Below are 17,664 nucleotides of genomic sequence, written 5' to 3' on the forward strand. Positions count from 1 at the left end.
TCTTCACCTAGGAATCACAGTGCTGGCTAGTGCACACTGCTCTGGCACATACCATCTGACAATCAATGATGACACTACCTGACAATGTCACAAAATTACTTGACAATAAACTGTCAGATACACATCAGCCTGAGATTGTTAACATGGAAGTGTCACTATGTGTGCACCCCTACCTACACATACACCAGCAATGCATCACAACGAAAAGACACAACTCCATCAATCAAATATGCATTGCCACAGGCGATTCACTACATGACAACATTGCCATGTCACCCATTCCCTTGACAGTCCCGCCACTGAGGACACCATGTCATGGTATGTGAGAGCAAACAAACTGGCCATCACAACATGACACCGGTGTCACAAATAGCAGTGCCCCAAATGGAACATAGCCGCACTTGAACAGCTAACCGCGCTGGAGCCACTACTACACACCTGTGTAAGAGTAATTTCAATCAAATTACACACCAACCCACCCTGAAGCCCACCCAAACAAGACACAATGCATGTAATCAATGGTAGTCTCATTACCTGATTCTGCTGGTATGTCCTCACCGTCCAGATGTACAGTGATGGCGCCACGCAAAAGTGTCAGTGCACATCTACCGACATGTAGTCTGACTCCAGAGAGTATGCCCGTGTGAAGAACTGTGTGAAATACCTGCAAAACATGAGCAACATATGTAAGTAGAGGCACATATCAAACCATCATGCATAGTTAGGTGCAACAACAATGTACACTATGAATGTCTACACAGTATTGACTATGGACTGGCCAACAGCTCATGGGAGTCCAATGTCACCGTGTAATTTGCTGTCACTTGGGCACACCCTTTGCAAGCCCATGGAAACGGAAGCAGGAGGGGTGTGGATGTCTGCTACCCAAGCATCGAAACCAAACTCAGGACAAGCCTGCATGTGCCCAGCCACAATACAGTGTATGCCCAGGTACCCACACAAGGCAACACTCTTGGAAAAGAAAAAAGAAAATTGAGAAAAAATGGCCATGAAAGGGCCGGCGGGGGGGGGGGCCACCTATGAGGTCCGAGGACAGGATGCACGCCACAATCCACCTGTGTGGATCATGGGAAACTAAAACACCCCATAGGCTCGTGGCCCACACGGCTACTCTGTTGTGGGAGATGAGTCGCTATCGCTCTGGCCAGACCCTGCAGCTGACTCAGGAGGTGGGGGAGCTGCCTCAGAAGATGGTGTGACAATGGGAGGCAGCCCACGCAAAGCACGAGTTTGCTCCTCCATGGCTGCAAGCAGGCGGGTCTGGTAGTTCTGGTTCTGGGTTATAATCATGCGGAGGTCCCCATGCAGTGACTTCCGGGATGACCTGACCTCCGCACGAGTTGCCTGCATCTCGGCCGAGAGCGTCCGTGTCAGACGCTCCAGCTGCTCCTCTGTCCTTCTATGGGATGAAGCCTCAAGCTCTAACAGGGTCGACCTGAGGTGATGGAATTCTTCCCTCAGGCCTTCCCTGTGGCGCTGGGACTCCATGGAAAGTGATTCCCGCAGAGTCGCCAGTGCCGCCCGCCTGTCCTTGTTGGACGCCAACATATCCTCCCTGTGTGCCTGGCAGATGGACTCTGTAGCCTGCTCCAGTCGCTCCATCAGCCTTTCTGGGGGGACAATGGAAGTGGCCACCCTATCCATGGCCTGTGCAATCATCTCGGATGATGCTGCCTGTTGGTTGGCCATACCGTAGATGGATTGCTCCCAAGCGGTATTGCCAGGTGGCATACGGCCACCACGTTGACGGGCACCACACCTGCCTGGGGCAAGGCGGACTGCGCCTTGCTGTGCCGGCAAGGCCTCAGGCTGCAGGACTGCATTCCCTCTCTGATCTGCAGCCCCAGGAACAGGATCAGAGATTGTGTGGTGTGGCCCTGCATCCGTAACCACCGGAGGCTGAGCTGCCGACACTGACATCCCCATTGAGGGCAATGGCCCGGCTGCAGGTGGGTCGGACAGAGGAGATTCTCTCCCAAGAACACTCACCTGCGACTGCACATAGGTGTCATCCTCCGAGTCTACACCTGAATACTGCTCGGGGGAGGAACCCCCAGAGACACCCCTCGACAGCACGACCTGCAGCACTTGTGGGTTTTCACCCACAAACACACCACGTCCCTCACTTGTGGAAGGTCGGCCCGGGTTGCCCTCCTGGGACGGCTCAACCACCACATCCCCAGCATCAACAAGTGCTTCGTCCCCTGCAAAGACATGAAAGAGAAAAATGGAAACAGGCATTAGCACCATGGCATGCAACAAGGGCTGATGAACAACAGAGGCAGTAGTTCTACGACACATGTCCCACATGACTGTGAGACCTCCTATGCATTCACCATCACTGGGTCTGTAGGGGAGGCTCAGGGCATACAATGTACAGATTGGAGAGCAACGCCTGCTCACCATGCTGCCTAGCACTGCCATCACACATTGGCCGGTGATTGCCATGTCAAAGGCACATGCCATCACACACATGGCATGTGACATAGCCACCAAGTGAAGAGGGAGAGGAGGGCAACTTTTTTGGATTTCAACCACTCTGGTCCTGACATTGCATCATCACATCAATAAGTTAACATGTTGTACATGGATCTGCTAGTCCAAATCGGCCACGATGCACAGTGCCTTGTCTACATCAACAAAATGCAGTAAACAATGAGATTCCACCTCCCCATCACCTGTAAAGGAATCATATAGCATTCGTGAAGCACCGGTCCAGAAATGTATGAAGGTACAGCGGAGCACTGAGGGGTGGTGGGGCAGTAGGGGATGCCAGTCAACAATCCTACTGGTGCTGGTGTCATTCATGTCACGCAAGTGCAGGGGTGGGTGGCACAATGAAGTGCAAGGGGAAGTGGCGGCTGGAAGTGCTGTACAAGGTAAGTAGGACTTAACGTCAAGGGCAGATGGTGTTAGGCGCAGACAAGTGCTGGGGGGGTGGCCTATAGGGGTACAGAGACAATCATGCAGTGTTGTGGGCTCGGAGGGGACAGGGGAGGTACACACTGCATCTGGCTCGGCAAGGTCCTTGCAGATTTCTATGTGTCCTGCAGAGTTGTCACATGCCGCAGATATGTGCCCTTGGATTGGGGATCTCATCTTGGTGAAAAGGGTGAGGCGCTATTGCCTTTGGAGCATGTGGCAGGCCAGTTTGCCAGAGGATGAGCATGATGCAGGACATTCCCTCTCTGCCACCCGGCACCTGTGGTCTGGGTTCACAAGATCCGAGTCATGCCAGGACTCTGCATTGGCATTGGGCTTCAGACAGGTGGTCATGACCGTGGCAAAGACATCCAGTGTACCTGACATAGAGTGGAGCATGGAGTGGGCCCTGTCAGGATGGGAGTGAGCCTAAGGGGGAGCTGGATGGGGGGGAGATTTTGGCAGCATGAGCCTCGACTGACACACACTTCATGGGTTGGAATACCAAGAAGGTGTGTGACAGTGGTGAGGGTGGCTTTGCCTGTGGGGTGGTGAGGGTGAGCTGGGAGGAGAGGAGAATGTGATCACTCCAGGAGAGAGGAGTGCAGAGATGGACGGAGAGTGGAAAGTCAGATGAGATCAGAGCATCAAGAGTGTGCCCTGCAGAATGAGTAGGGACAGACGGGAGTCTAGAGGGTGAGAGGGAGTTGCTGAGGTCACAGAAAGGTCACATGGGGGGGTCAACAAGCATGCAGGTGGATGCGTACAGCACCAAGGAAGAGGATTTCTGTGTCTGGGGACATGAGTGAGGAGGAGAGGTGAGGACAGTCAGAAAGGAAGTAGTACATTTGACCAGTTTTCCCAGACACAGTACGCACAGTTTGTGAATGTCAAGGTGTGGTAGAGAGAGACGTCACACAAGCCATTCCAGAGTGGAGTAGGTCTAAGTAGGAGTGACAGTGGCAGGAATACCCTCAGGGAAGCCAAGGGCACACCCCCCCTGCACAGTAGTGGCGGGCCAAGGAGAGGGTCTCCTGAACATCAGGTAGGAGTGTGTGAAGGATGCAGACAGAGCTGGCCGTCAGACATGTTTCCATGAGACCAAGGATGTCAAGGTGCATAACCTCATGTAAGTGACAGATATCGGAGGAATGCCTGATGCAGCCGCAGTGAAAGGAGTGTAATTGTGGAGGAGGTTGACAGCCTTGGAGGACTTACGGGGAGTGCTAGAGATCAGAGGTGCAGCATGTGTAGGAGTTGGAGTGGGAGGCGGAGAAGGATCATGGGAGGGTGCAGGGAGGCAGTGCAGGATTGATGAGGAGAGAGGAGGGGGGACAGCAGGAGAGGAAAGGAAGTTGATGAGATGTGGGTAGCATTTCTCAAGGAGAATGAGGTTGGCCTAAGGGCCTTGGACTGAGATGCTCCCATTACCATGCACATCAATTGTGGCCTCTGAGGATTGGAAGGAGGCCAGGAGTACACCCCAACGGGTCCCACCATTGATGGTGGAAGAGGAGCAAGGAGAGAGGACAGGGACCATGTGAAGGGTCTATGGGACAGGCAAAGGCATGTATGTGCAGATGTCAGTGAGAGTTGGCTTTGAGTAGGCTCAGATGCACTTGTCAGCAATAGGGTGGGTCGCATTGGAGGGCAGGGTGCCCTCATTTGACTGTTAGCAAGCAGGTGTCGTGAGTAGGGCACGATGGTCTGAACTGTAGAAGTCAGGGAAGATAGACCATGAAGAGCAGCATGGAGTGTGAGGGAATGGGGCTCGAAACCAGACGGTACCAAAGCACACAGGTAGGAGGTGGATGTCAAGGCAACATCCACAGTATGACAGCATGTTGGTTGGCATTTATATACAGAGGACGCATTAGCATGTGGTATCATTGCATGTCAGGCATGTGAAGATGAAACTTGATTGGCTGGGGGAAAGTATAGGAATGGTATGTAAGACATCAGATGAATAGACAGGGGAGTATGAGCAACAATGTCGTGACAAAATGACAATTCAAGGGCAACTTCCATGGTGTAGGGCCATATGTGCACTGTTGCCAGTTGGGATAGTGCTGTAGGCAGATGGTGTTGCACTGAACATACTGGATGAGGCACATGGGTGCCACTATCAACTCTGCCACACACCCCCTTGACAGGCACCCAACATGAATGCTTCACACACACACCATGCACATGGATAATACACACATGCATGTGCACTCACCGGATGATGCCTCGTAATCAGGGAGATCTCCCACACCTTGGAGTTGTCCCTCGGTGACGTAGGATCCAGCTACGGACTCGTGTGGTGTGAGTTCTATTTCCTGTGCTGGGGACCCACCTCCAGTCACCAAGGTTGCGGCATGACTTGAGGCCAGCTTATCCTTTGCCCTGCGCTTAAGGTCATTCCAGCGCTTCTGGCAATCACTAGCTGTGCGCCTCACTACTCCAAGGGCACTTATTCTGTCAGCAATGGTCTGCCAGTGTGCCTGGCGTCTGGCATGTGTGGTCTTGGACCCTGCAACGATGACCATTTCCCTATCATGATCTGACACATACTGAACAAGTGCATTCAGTTCGGCGTCTGTGAAGCTTGGCTTCCTTGATGGGCCGGACTGTGCAGCCGTGCCTGGGGCATCAGCCTGTGCCGGACGTGCACTCTTCCTCTTGCGCTTGGAAGGGGGTGGGGATCCAGAGTGTCCTACGCCGCTGTGGACACTAGGGGCAGGAGCCGTGGTGGACTCAGTACTGGGTGTGTGGGATTGCACACTCAGCATGGGAGTAGGTGCATGCATTGGGGGTAGTGGGATGGGGTCAGGCCTGATCTGAGGTGCATGAACTAGGACCGACACAGTCTTGGCAGGGTGTATGAGAGGTGGGGTGGATGGAGCCACACCCTGGCTACGGGGGCCAGCAGATGACCTATCTGGCATAGATGCGCGTGCCCTGATGACACCAATGTGCACCGGTGCACGTGCAGTGGACCTGCTGACCTGGATGTCAGCGATGGGATCACCCTCGGACAGGTCTGCTGCCACAATGGGCTGGTCCGACAAGGGCTGATCAGGGTTGGTATCAGCCACATGACCCTCAACTGGGGGGGGGGCATGGGTGTCCCTGACTGGTCCTCCAGACTGGGGGGGACAGGGGCACCCTGCAAGTCACAACCACGTCCCCTAGTGGATCCTCCACGGCCACCACGTGTGGCTCGGCCACCTTTGCCACCCTTACGGCTTGCACGCCTCCCAACCATGGCACTGATGTTATTGTGCGTATGGGAGTCGGTGTGCACAATTGTCCTGGGCAATTGGGTGTCAAAGGGGTTGGGTACCAGATGGTATTCGTACCCTAGTGCAGTGGCAAGGCTATATGACACCCCTGGGGAAAGATGACGGGTCACGCAACGCACAGGCACCCCAGAAAAGTTAAGGAACGTGCACAATACCCCTCCTAGACCACGTGTGCTGATGGAAAACCCTGCACTACGCTGTGGCATCCAGTAACACAATGAACGTATGCGTGTCACACGCAGCCTAGAATGACCTCTGAAGGGGTAGGCTACACACGGGGCAAGCACAGAAGTTAGATACGTGCGTGACTCACCGTCTGCCAGGTAAAAGAGCGTGAGAAATGAGCGCGTTTGGTTGGCAACACCCCCGCCAAAAGAAGATGTGTACGCTGTCTGAGGAGACAGGACAACAGTAGAAGGGGACACTGTTTGAGGGAACAGGCCCAGGTAAACCAGTACAAGAGGAAAAAGAGAAAAAGCTGTCTGAGGTAACAGGGAGTACGAACTGGAAACGCCGTGAAGTAAATCGCGTGTGAAACGACAAGAAGTACAGAATTCACCCACTCGCTCTCCACGAAAAGCACGTACAAGGAAATGGTGTTCTACACTACCTTATATACAGGCCCACACGTACAGCGTCACTTACGGCGTGTACGTGCTTGGCCCATGTTCACCAATCACACGCTTTGTCACTTCTGAGTGTGGATCCTTTTTCACCAATCACACGCTTTGACACTCCTGCGTGTAGCTCACTTTTCACCAATCACACGCTTTGTCACTCCTGCGTGTAGATCCATTTTCACCAATCACACGCTTTGTCACTCCTGCGTGTAGATCCATTTTCACCAATCACACGCTTTGACACTGCACGTGCAGGTAACTATAGACGCACATATGCTGGTGACGGGTTTTCGCGCGATTCGCTGAGTGTGGGGTTTTCACGTGCAAAATCACTCCCTATCAGGCTGTCCACGCGTTCAAACACGAAAGACCACGCTCCTGGCCAGGAGGCCAAATTACAGTCCCCCAGAGCCCTGAGCACGCTCCCACCTGCCATCTGCTGCTGCCTGACTGCCTGCTGGCCACGTGCCCCACAGTGCTGGTGGGTGGGGGTGGTGGGAGACATGGGTGGGGGCCTGGTGGAGGGTGCCCCTGGTGGATGGGGGGTGGGGGTGGTGGGAGACATGGGTGGGGGCCTGCTGGCAGGTGCCCCTGCACTGCTGGGGGGTGGGGGTGGTGGGAGACATGGGTGGGGGCCTGGTGGAGGGTGCCCCTGGTGGATGGGGGTGCAGGGGGACATGATCAGGTGTGCAGGGTAGTCCCCTGTTTTGTGGGCTGCCTGCAGGGGCCGTGGAGGGTGTACAGGGTACACCTGTGAGGGCCCACCCAGCCTATTCGCGTGTGATAATTCCCACGCACCCCTGTAATACACATACCCTGGCCAATCGCGTGTTGAACTTCCCGCTACCCCTGTAATACACGCACCCTGGCTGTTCGCGTGTGATAATTCCCGCGTACCCCTGTGATACACGTTCCCTGGCCTATCGCGTGTTCTACTTCACGCGTACCCCTGTAATACACGTTCCCTGGCCAATCGCGTGTTGAACTTCCCGCTACCCCTGTAATACACGCACCCTGGCTGTTCGCGTGTGATAATTCCCGCGTACCCCTGTAATACACGTTCCCTGGCCTATCGCGTGTTCTACTTCACGCGTACCCCTGTAATACACGTACCCTGGCCAATCGCGTGTTGAACTTCCCGCTACCCCTGTAATACACGCACCCTGGCTGTTCGCGTGTGATAATTCCCGCGTACCCCTGTAATACACGTTCCCTGGCCTATCGCGTGTTCTACTTCACGCGTACCCCTGTAATACACGTTCCCTGGCCTATCGCGTGTTCTACTTCACGCGTACCCCTGTAATACGCGTTCCCTGGCTGTTCGCGTGTGATAATTCACGCGTACCCCTGTAATTCACGTTCCCTGCCTAGTCGCGTGTAGAACTTCCCGCTTACTCCTGATTTGAAGATTGCCCGCTTTGCTTTCCTTGTTTGCCTGCCCTGTGAAGTGGTCCAGGGTTAGCACAGCCCTTAGCGATGATTTAGCGATTTTGATGGCTTTTCCTTGCGCGAGGGCGTTCTTGGGGGCGTTACTGGCGCTGCTGCAGGCTCGCTGCGATTCTCTGCGCCACGGCTGGTTTGGGAGCATGAAATCCATGAATACGCTGTGCGCGGAAATCAGTTTTAGCGCACGTGCCTGGCGCAGACTATCGCAGGCGCACGCTGTGCGCCAGCCGCGTGCGCTACTTGTGCGCTGGATTCTATGAATTACCCTGTGTATTTCATTCCTGAAAACCTGCTGATTACTCACATTGGTGTAGGATTGTTCATTTGTATGTAAACAAAACGTTGCAGGGGGAACATTAACCTAAACGCTATCTGTGTGCAAAAAAGACTGTTTTTTTCCCTGAGTTTTCCATTTTGCCTCCTCATAAGTGAATTAAATTGCTTGACTTTTATTTCTGAATTGTATTGTCACCCTTTGGGTGATTGCTGCCCCAATAATATATATCTATAGTAACCTATGTGTGATTTGAATATTCAAATAAATAAATAAATACATAAATATTTATCTTTACAAACCCGCCTGATTCCTGGTTCAGTGTGACCAGGGGTATTTTGAAAAGGGTGTTATATGAGTGGTGTGTCATTCAGAATATTGAACTTAGACAAAAATAAATAAGGGCTTCATTTGCGCACTACGTGCTAGGCGAGACTTCGGTGTGTGCCTGATTGAAATTCCTTACAGCATGCCCATTAGGGCCGGCTTACCAGCCACATCCTGCCACTCCTAGAGAGTGAGCACGTGTGAAGGCCATCCATTAGCAGCCACACCCAAGAATACACTTGGGGCTGCTTAATGGATGGAATGTTCAAGGTTAATGCGTCCTGCTTAATTGATGGAATGTTCAAGGTCAATGCATCTGAAGTAATATGTCCATAATAAAAGCTTTTTGGTGTTAAATGGATGTTCATGAGCCTGGCACTGAAGGCACCAGGGCAGTGTCCACCCAGGTCTCCTGTGCATGCGACCCCTGCATGCCTGTGCCCCTGACTTCATGACCATGACACTTTGCTTCTGCTTTCTCTCCTCCTCTCTCCTGCTGAACTCCTGGCGGAAACTGAAACTGCACTGGTCACCTGGCTATCCTCTGCTCTCGGTCCCAATTACCCTCACCGCCAATTGCACACCTGCACTGCCCCCCCGGCAACACTTGCATTCTGTGGCTGTTTCTGTACCCCTACAGCCCCCTACCAGCACTCAACACCTAATGTCTGTACTTACCTTTGCATCTGCCACCAGCTGCCTGCACTTCTAATTTATTATTCATATTTATTGTTTTATTTATTTACTGTCTATACTGTGTACTGCACTTCCCCACCCCCCTCCCCTGCACTTGCACAATATCAATGTCACCTCGCCTAGTAAGATCATTGTCTCGGTCTTCCCTCTGTTCCCCTCCCTTGCCTTGTCACGCCTTGAAACACTTGTGTATCGGCAAGTTATTAATGCAATATCATTTCATATCATGCCATAATGTGACCCAGAGAGTGGATGACAGTTGTCAAAATTACTTTATCTCGAAATCTTCTCCACAGGGATAGAATGGTTTCCCTTGCACCCAGTGCCACCAACAGCTTCAATTTTCAGGCCCCACACAAGGGGAAATTTTAGATACCATGAAATGGCAGCATTTGTTTACTTTTCTTTTCTAGTGGAAAGGAAACATGATTAACTCAGTAAAGTTGCATGGAGAATTACTGACACAAGTACATTATCAGTAGTATATAAAGAATACAAAGATTTCATTTAGGTACAGGTAAACATTTTGCAAAAATGTAGCTTCACGAGCCACAGAATGTTTTAATTAAATGATGTAAAAGGACACTATAAATTGGTCATGCCATTTTTCTTTCGTAATCATTCAATAAATGTCACATTTTGTTCACAAAAATACCCCAGAACATTTCACTGGGTTTCACCTGCACATGTAGTTGTAGGTGGATCACTAATTATATCTGTATGTTTGTATTTCACACTAGCGGTCCCCAGCCACGCGTTGTTGTGGCTCAGTCTGGTTAAATGGAAAAGAAAGAAAAGAGAAAGCCCACGTTTCTTATATGTTTAATTTCACAATGCCTGTGTGTATTCAATATTATTTTTTATTGTTCCATTGTCTGTGCAGATATCCCGACTGTAGAACACGCAACATATAATTGTCCATGTGAGAAGCAATCCATGTCTAGATCTAAACTGCACAATTCAAACGATTGGCCTTGAGCTTTGTTGATGGTGATTGCAAACGCAAGTTGGCATGAATTGAGCTGTTATGATTTCTGCACCGAACAACATCATTTGGAAGTTGTATTTCATGATATTAGATAGGAAATGCTTTGATTCAGCGGTATATCCGGCAAGCAAAGTTTTTAATGGCTTTGTCGGCTCTCCAAGTTGAGGCAGTTTAATTTTCCTGGCGGTGCAACATATTCCTTTAGTTTCTCCATTAAATTTCAGAGCCTTGCAATAAGGACACACTTCAGTCATGGTGCCAATGAGAACATGCCGGCTCAAATGATAATCGTCAGCTGGGTTGTACCGGAATGCAAGGCAATTGTAATCACATGACTGCTGAGCACAGATTCATGTTTGATGCTGATCTGCTGTTTCTAGTTGACATCTTTCAGCCACTCTCAGCCTGTCGCGTCCATTCTGTTGAGAACGAAGCAGATCTGAAGCTGCTTTTACGTCCAACAGATGGCGCTGTTTTTCAGAAAAAGCATGTTTTTACCTGTCACAGGTGTGACATCGATGTATATTAGTTATATAAAAGCATGCGCCTATTCGAATGCAACGTTGTGTCAGAATTTCAAATCAATCGGTGAAGAACTTTGAGAGATTTAAGATTTTGAACAAACAAACATTTACATTTTCATTTATATAGATTACACACTACAAGGATGCATACACTACACGCGTGTGGATGATGTACAATTTGAAGCAAAGTCTGTTGTTTGTATTTCACAGTATACATTACAGATCCAGTGCACCTCTAAAAAATAGATAGAATCCAATTTTTAACATATTAATATTTCCATTTTGGCTACTGCAATTTTAAAATTGTTTGCCGCATGTACATCGTCAAGGTAAAATGCACGTAGGCCAAAAATCTCTAATATCTAAGTGGACAATTTAGAGGAAACATGTTTAGAAAATGTGTTTTCCCAATGGAGATCTGCATTGTTATAAATTTAAATCATGTGTTTTGCAAAACAATTTAAATGGTGCACATCACTGCATGGTTTGCATATTTTTTTATAAAAAGTAGGCACGCTTGATTAGACAGGTCCATAAACTTTGAATGTCCAGTTCATTGAAGAGCCATCCAAAGGTTCAAAAGTTAGAGGAAAAACCATTCCTATGTAGGGTGCTATGTAACCTTATGTTTATTTCTGCAACCACATTTCAGTGAAACGACTTTAGTTGAAGTGACTTTATCGTGATAGGTTAATGCAACAAAACCCCTGCAATTCGACATGTGTTGAAAGATACACCACCTCAACTTTGCTCCCCTCTCTTTATGGCTGTTGAGCACAATGATAGGAAATAATGTATGTCAAGAGTTGGAATTTCATCATTGACATCTCTTGAAACTGTACACTGATTTCACAGATGAGAAAACTGATTGCATCACTTATAACATCAAGTGAAACATCAATTATGACATACATGTGAAATATGTATCCCAACATGTACGACATCACATATTAACTTGCTTATGGCATCCCTGGAATATACTTGCAATACTGAAAAAGTGTTTTGTTCTTTTGAAAAACACATGACAAACATATTATATGACTACATGTGTACTGCATAGAAGCACAGATGTACAAAGCTCTGTCTGTTTTTCATGCATGATTAATAGGAAAGTGTAATAGATATTTCCAGTATTAAAAATAACTCAGCAATTCCTTCTAGAAAGTGTTTGGTGAGCCATGTAATCTACAATTACATATTCATTATAAACAAGACCAGCACAACCAACAGATGACTACCATTTTGTAATTAGCTGTGACTGACCATTACAGGTCTGACATTTCATTAGGTTTGACATGTTTGGAGACTTTCCTTTCTCAAACTAACACTTACTTTGTTGTGATATTTAAACAATTGTGTTTGGAATAATGTACCTACTAATTAATGTTCCTATCCTTTTTTAGACTATTGAAAAGTCGTAGTTATAAAATGTCTCCTTAGTACTGCTCCATGCTATGTAAGACTAAAATGTTGACTTTTTAGCATGTTTGTATCCCTGTACACTCCCAGTCAGCATATCCTGAATACAGAAGTTACAAATGTACTATCACAAGTAACAACTCTGTGTTTCCATGCAAAATATACACGTAAATATGCATGATATAGTGCATATGTCATGACAATTAAATTATCATTTTTGAAAAGTGACAGAAATGTGTGGAAGAACTTTAAAAAATGATTTTTCCTGGCACTGAATCTGCAATCACACACCCTACTATGCTTATGTGTTCTAACGTGTAAAAACAAGGAAGTATCGAGGTTGAGTACCACAAAATGAAATACACCAAACATGGGCTATAAAGATTCACAGATCTTTATTCTACTGTACACTTTACAAAGAAACACAGAAAAAGATAGCTATCTGGCTCTCAACACCCCGCAATGAGTACCAGCCCGTCAGAGAGAGGAGAGAGATTGCTGGACATTAGAAACATATGTGCTTTTATACATTTCTCAACAATATTGTCCAGCCCCTCTACATGTTAATAATCTGCGGTCTAGAGTCTGTGCCTAGTTCACATACAGCGTATACAATAATATGCAGATGGATTACATGAGTTTGTATTTCCGCAGTGACACAATGTATGCTCTCAAATCCTACAACAAGCACCTTTTACAACTATGTTACAATTGAGTTCGGCCTGTGTCCACGCTTGGCGTTTACTCTGCATTGTCCCAGACGTGTATTTGTGGATTAGTCTTGCGAGCACAGAAAATGCTGGGACAACAGTTCATGCTCAGTACAAGGCCTCATTACCTAGTCCAAACAGTCGGCTTTTGGTCAGCCTAAACATTAACAGAACTCAAAGGTCAACAGGCTTGGCTGCGAGTTGAAAACACAGTCCACCATTTTAGAACAGAGAATATATACGAACAGAAATCAAAATGGCGGATGATACTAAAATGGCGGCAAAGTCGATCCAAAATCGGAACTTTGCAACGTGGTTTTCTTCGCAGAGCAACTAGGCTTAGGCCAATATAAGTCAAAAGGAGGCATAATATGATTTCCATTTAACAAACAATCTCCATTAAATATTGTGTCAGACTTTTACATTCACCCACTCTACTCATATCTGATGTCATCAACAATATCATCTGTGATGTGATCTATGTACTCTACACTCCAGTGATATATTTGATGATGTAGTTACTGATGCCATAAGTGATGTCATAGGCGATGTTGTCATGGATGTCATCTGTGATGTCATCACTGAGATCATGGGCTGTGCAAAAAGGGACATGTGTGTTAAGGTGGTATAGATTTTAACAGAAATTTCAGGGGATTTTTTGCATTGCATCTTCCCATCACTTTAACATCACTTCAACTGAGGTATTTTCACTGACTTGCAAGCAATATCATACATTGAGCTGGATTACCTTAACTGTGACTTTACAAAAGAATGTTTCCCGAATTTCAAAGGTTGTATTATGCTTTATCTTTTTTTTCACTGACAGCAGTGCCCTTTTATTTTGTAAGATAGAGTCACTAATACATTTATAGGGTTTTCACTATATTGAAAGGCTGTGAAATAGGAGGTTTGCAGTTTTAAGAATGAAGTCTGCCTCAACTTTTAATAACAGAAAAAATTCCATGCTAAAACAACCATTTGGAAACGCGCACATACAAACTCAAATGTACATAATATTCTATAGAAATAAAATACCCACCTTACCATATCGGACTCATCACTAGTCATTACATTGATGAAAACGTTCTGGTAAAGCTCAAACAGCAATGAGGAAGTTAAAAAACAAACAAATCTGAAATGCTCAGGAATATGTCACTGATACATGTGAAAAAACTAACACAAACTGAAGAAAATAAAATTCAAAGCCCCCTACAAATTTTCAAACTTTGCTAATGTTTTACCTACCGCACATCCTGGTTTCACCATCACCGTCTTGTTGTCAATGCTGTATTTTACTTTTATGGACTTCATTGATTCAATGTGCATCACCCTTTCTCAACTCTCATGCTGGACTTCCTTTGCATCTTGTACTCATGGTGGCCCTGAATCATGCTGTTCCCATCTTCATCTTGTATCCTGGCTTGCAACATTATGTGTTACTAATGACTTCTGCAACTGCTCTCCCCTCTTGCTTCTCCACTCTTTTTGACTGCTTACTCTGTTCTCTCCTCCCCTCCTCTCTCCCTTTCCCTATCTCCTAACCTCCTCCCCTTACTTTCTTCTATGCACTTACTCTATCAGAATTGTCCCTGGACATAGTATAATAGCAACCTTGTCTGTCACTCCCCCATCCCCTTACTGTTCCCCCCCTCCCTCCGGCACTATCTGAAATATTGTCAGGCCTAGTACGATAGTTGCTTGTTTTGTTCCTCCCCTCCCTTTCTGCACCCCTCTCCCTCACCTTTTGTTTTTCTCCGGCTCTACCAGAACTGTCGTCAGACCTAGTACAGTACTCACCTGTCTGTTTCCATTTCCTTCCCACTCTCCCCCCTCCCTTCCTTATCTATGTCTTAGCTCTATGTCTTAGCTTTTACACTATCTGAAATGTCATCAGGCCGAGTACAATAGTTAATTTCACATCCTTATTGTTCATGACCTGTAAGAATGTTATTGTATTTTCCCTTGTACCCTCCCTTGCCTTGAAGCGCTTTGAAACACATTGTGTATTGGCGCTATATAAATAAACTATCATATCATATCCACCGCAAAGGCAAACACCCCTTCGGCCCATTAAAATGCAATGATATTTTCTAGCCAGCATTGCTAATTGATTTTGTGATGCATTCAGCACCTCAATTATATTTGATTTTGTGAGGCATCTAGCCCACCATTGCTAATTGATTAAGTGTTGCATCCATTCCTCATTGCAAATTGATTTTGTGAGGCATCAAGCCCACCATTGCTAATTGATCTTGTGTGGTATCTAGCCCATCATTGCGAACTGATTTTGTGTTGCATCCAACCCTCATTGCAAATTGATTTTGTGATGCATTTAGCCCACCGTTGCCAATGATTTTAAGCCACACTCTAATACACTGCCCACGTGCGATAGCCCACCATCTCATCACACAGCGGTGACATGCCAGGATCAAAGCCCAAAGCATCATTATCTGCTCAACTAAGTCTTACTCTATGCATGGCCAAAGCACTACCCAACCTTAACACTATCTGGCTCTCTACATTTCTCCCACAAACACTGCTTCTTAAAATCTGTAAGACTCCCTCCTCCAACACCTCCACTAAAAAGCACACCAACCATGCCCTAAATGTACCTGCATGCTTAATCAAGCACAGGTATGACAACAACAGCTCAGGAACCTCTGTCTTTGCCACTTGTCAGAGAAACTAAAGACTCAGAGATAGGACAAAGAATTATCCCTTAAACCAAATCCATAGGTCAGCCCCCCATTCTGTTGACAACCCAATCCACACCAGCACCTCTAGAATCAACCTAGCTGACACAACTATTACTGCCCAGCTAAATCAGACTACGAAAAATAGATTAACAAGGCCTATGACTAAACCCTCCTTAACCATAACTAAGACGAAACCCAACAGGGACAAACACGATAACGCACCTGTACACATCAAGGGAGCCCTTATCAACACCATATCTATCCCAGCAATACCCAGGACATATCTGACTTCATCACCACCAATGATTTGGACTGCATCGCCATAACTGCAACCTGGCTGCACCCTGCAGCAGGCCCATCTTTGGCCCTTGCCTTACCAGACGGCTACTCGATCATTAGAAAGGATAGAACCGCTGCGAAAGAAGGTGGCATTGCATCTCCAAAACTAACCTCAACATCCAATAATTACCCAATGCTCCTTTCCCATTAGGAGAACTTCTACCCACCAAAATTACTATCTCTGCTAAAGCCTTTCTAATGTGGCATCTTATCTACGGGCCTCCAGGCCCCACTTCCTCCTTTGACGAGGACATAGCTGCCTAACTGGCCACAGACATAAAACCTACATCCAAAGTTCTTATCCTCAGTGACTTCAACCTAGGTCTTAATGACAGCTCTGACACCCAAGCTACTAATTTAGCCAATACTATTGAAACACAAGGCTTCCCCTTGTGCTCATAAGGCCCAACTCATGCGAATGTTTGCATGCTCGACTGACTCGCAGACCATAACTGCACCACACATATATCCAACAACAATACATGCCCTATATAATTCTCAATCAGCACAACTACACAAGCTTGCACCTCTACACCTATTGCACCTGCTAACTAAATTTGCAACCATCGCAACCTCATACCAGACAACATGCTTCCACTGCTCTCACTGCTCACCACACATAACGGGAATACTGTTGATCCCTCCTCCTTGGTAGCCACTTATAACTGTGGGCCGCTTATAACCAAACCATGGAGGTAGCTATAGACATAGTGGCACCTATGGGCAACTGCAAAGCAAAGACCTATGAAACAAAAAAGGAATGCAGAAAGCAATTGGAGAAAAAAAAAACATCAGTCACCAATAAACAACATTAGCCTCACTAGCTCCTGAATATAGAGAAGTCATCCATCAAACAAAGAGTAAAGCATATAACTTGCATATAGAGAATGCCAATTCTAGCTCTAAAGAGCTATTTTCAGTCTTGAGAGAACTAGATTCACCCTCACAGCCCCCTGACCTCTGCATCAAGGACCAAGCCTGGTGTGAAAATATACAAAAGGCCCTGATGGACAAAATCTCATCCTTCCAACTCAAAATCAATTAAAAAAAAAACTGAAACTTATCACCCCTGCTCAACCTACGATGGAACATAACCTACCCAAACCATTCCCTAAGTTTGAGTTCTCACCCATTACCTTAGAGGAGACTACATAAATTATAAAATGCCTTAAACCATTACAATGTCAAAGTGACATTTGTCCTGCTACTGTAATTAAAGATTTCACAGATGACTTGGCACCATTCATCACTTCACTCATAAACAACTAATTTTCAGGTAACAAAGTACCAGACAACTTAAAGGAAGCTTGGGTATTGCCCTTACTGAAAAAACATCCTTAGACCCTAACGTTCCAACCAATTACAGACCTCTTACGCCCGTGCCTTTCCTTCCAA

Source organism: Ambystoma mexicanum, chromosome 7p (genome assembly GCF_040938575.1).
Source record: "Ambystoma mexicanum isolate Mex_15411 chromosome 7p, UKY_AmexF1_1, whole genome shotgun sequence".
Classification (NCBI taxonomy): Eukaryota; Metazoa; Chordata; class Amphibia; order Caudata; family Ambystomatidae; genus Ambystoma; species Ambystoma mexicanum.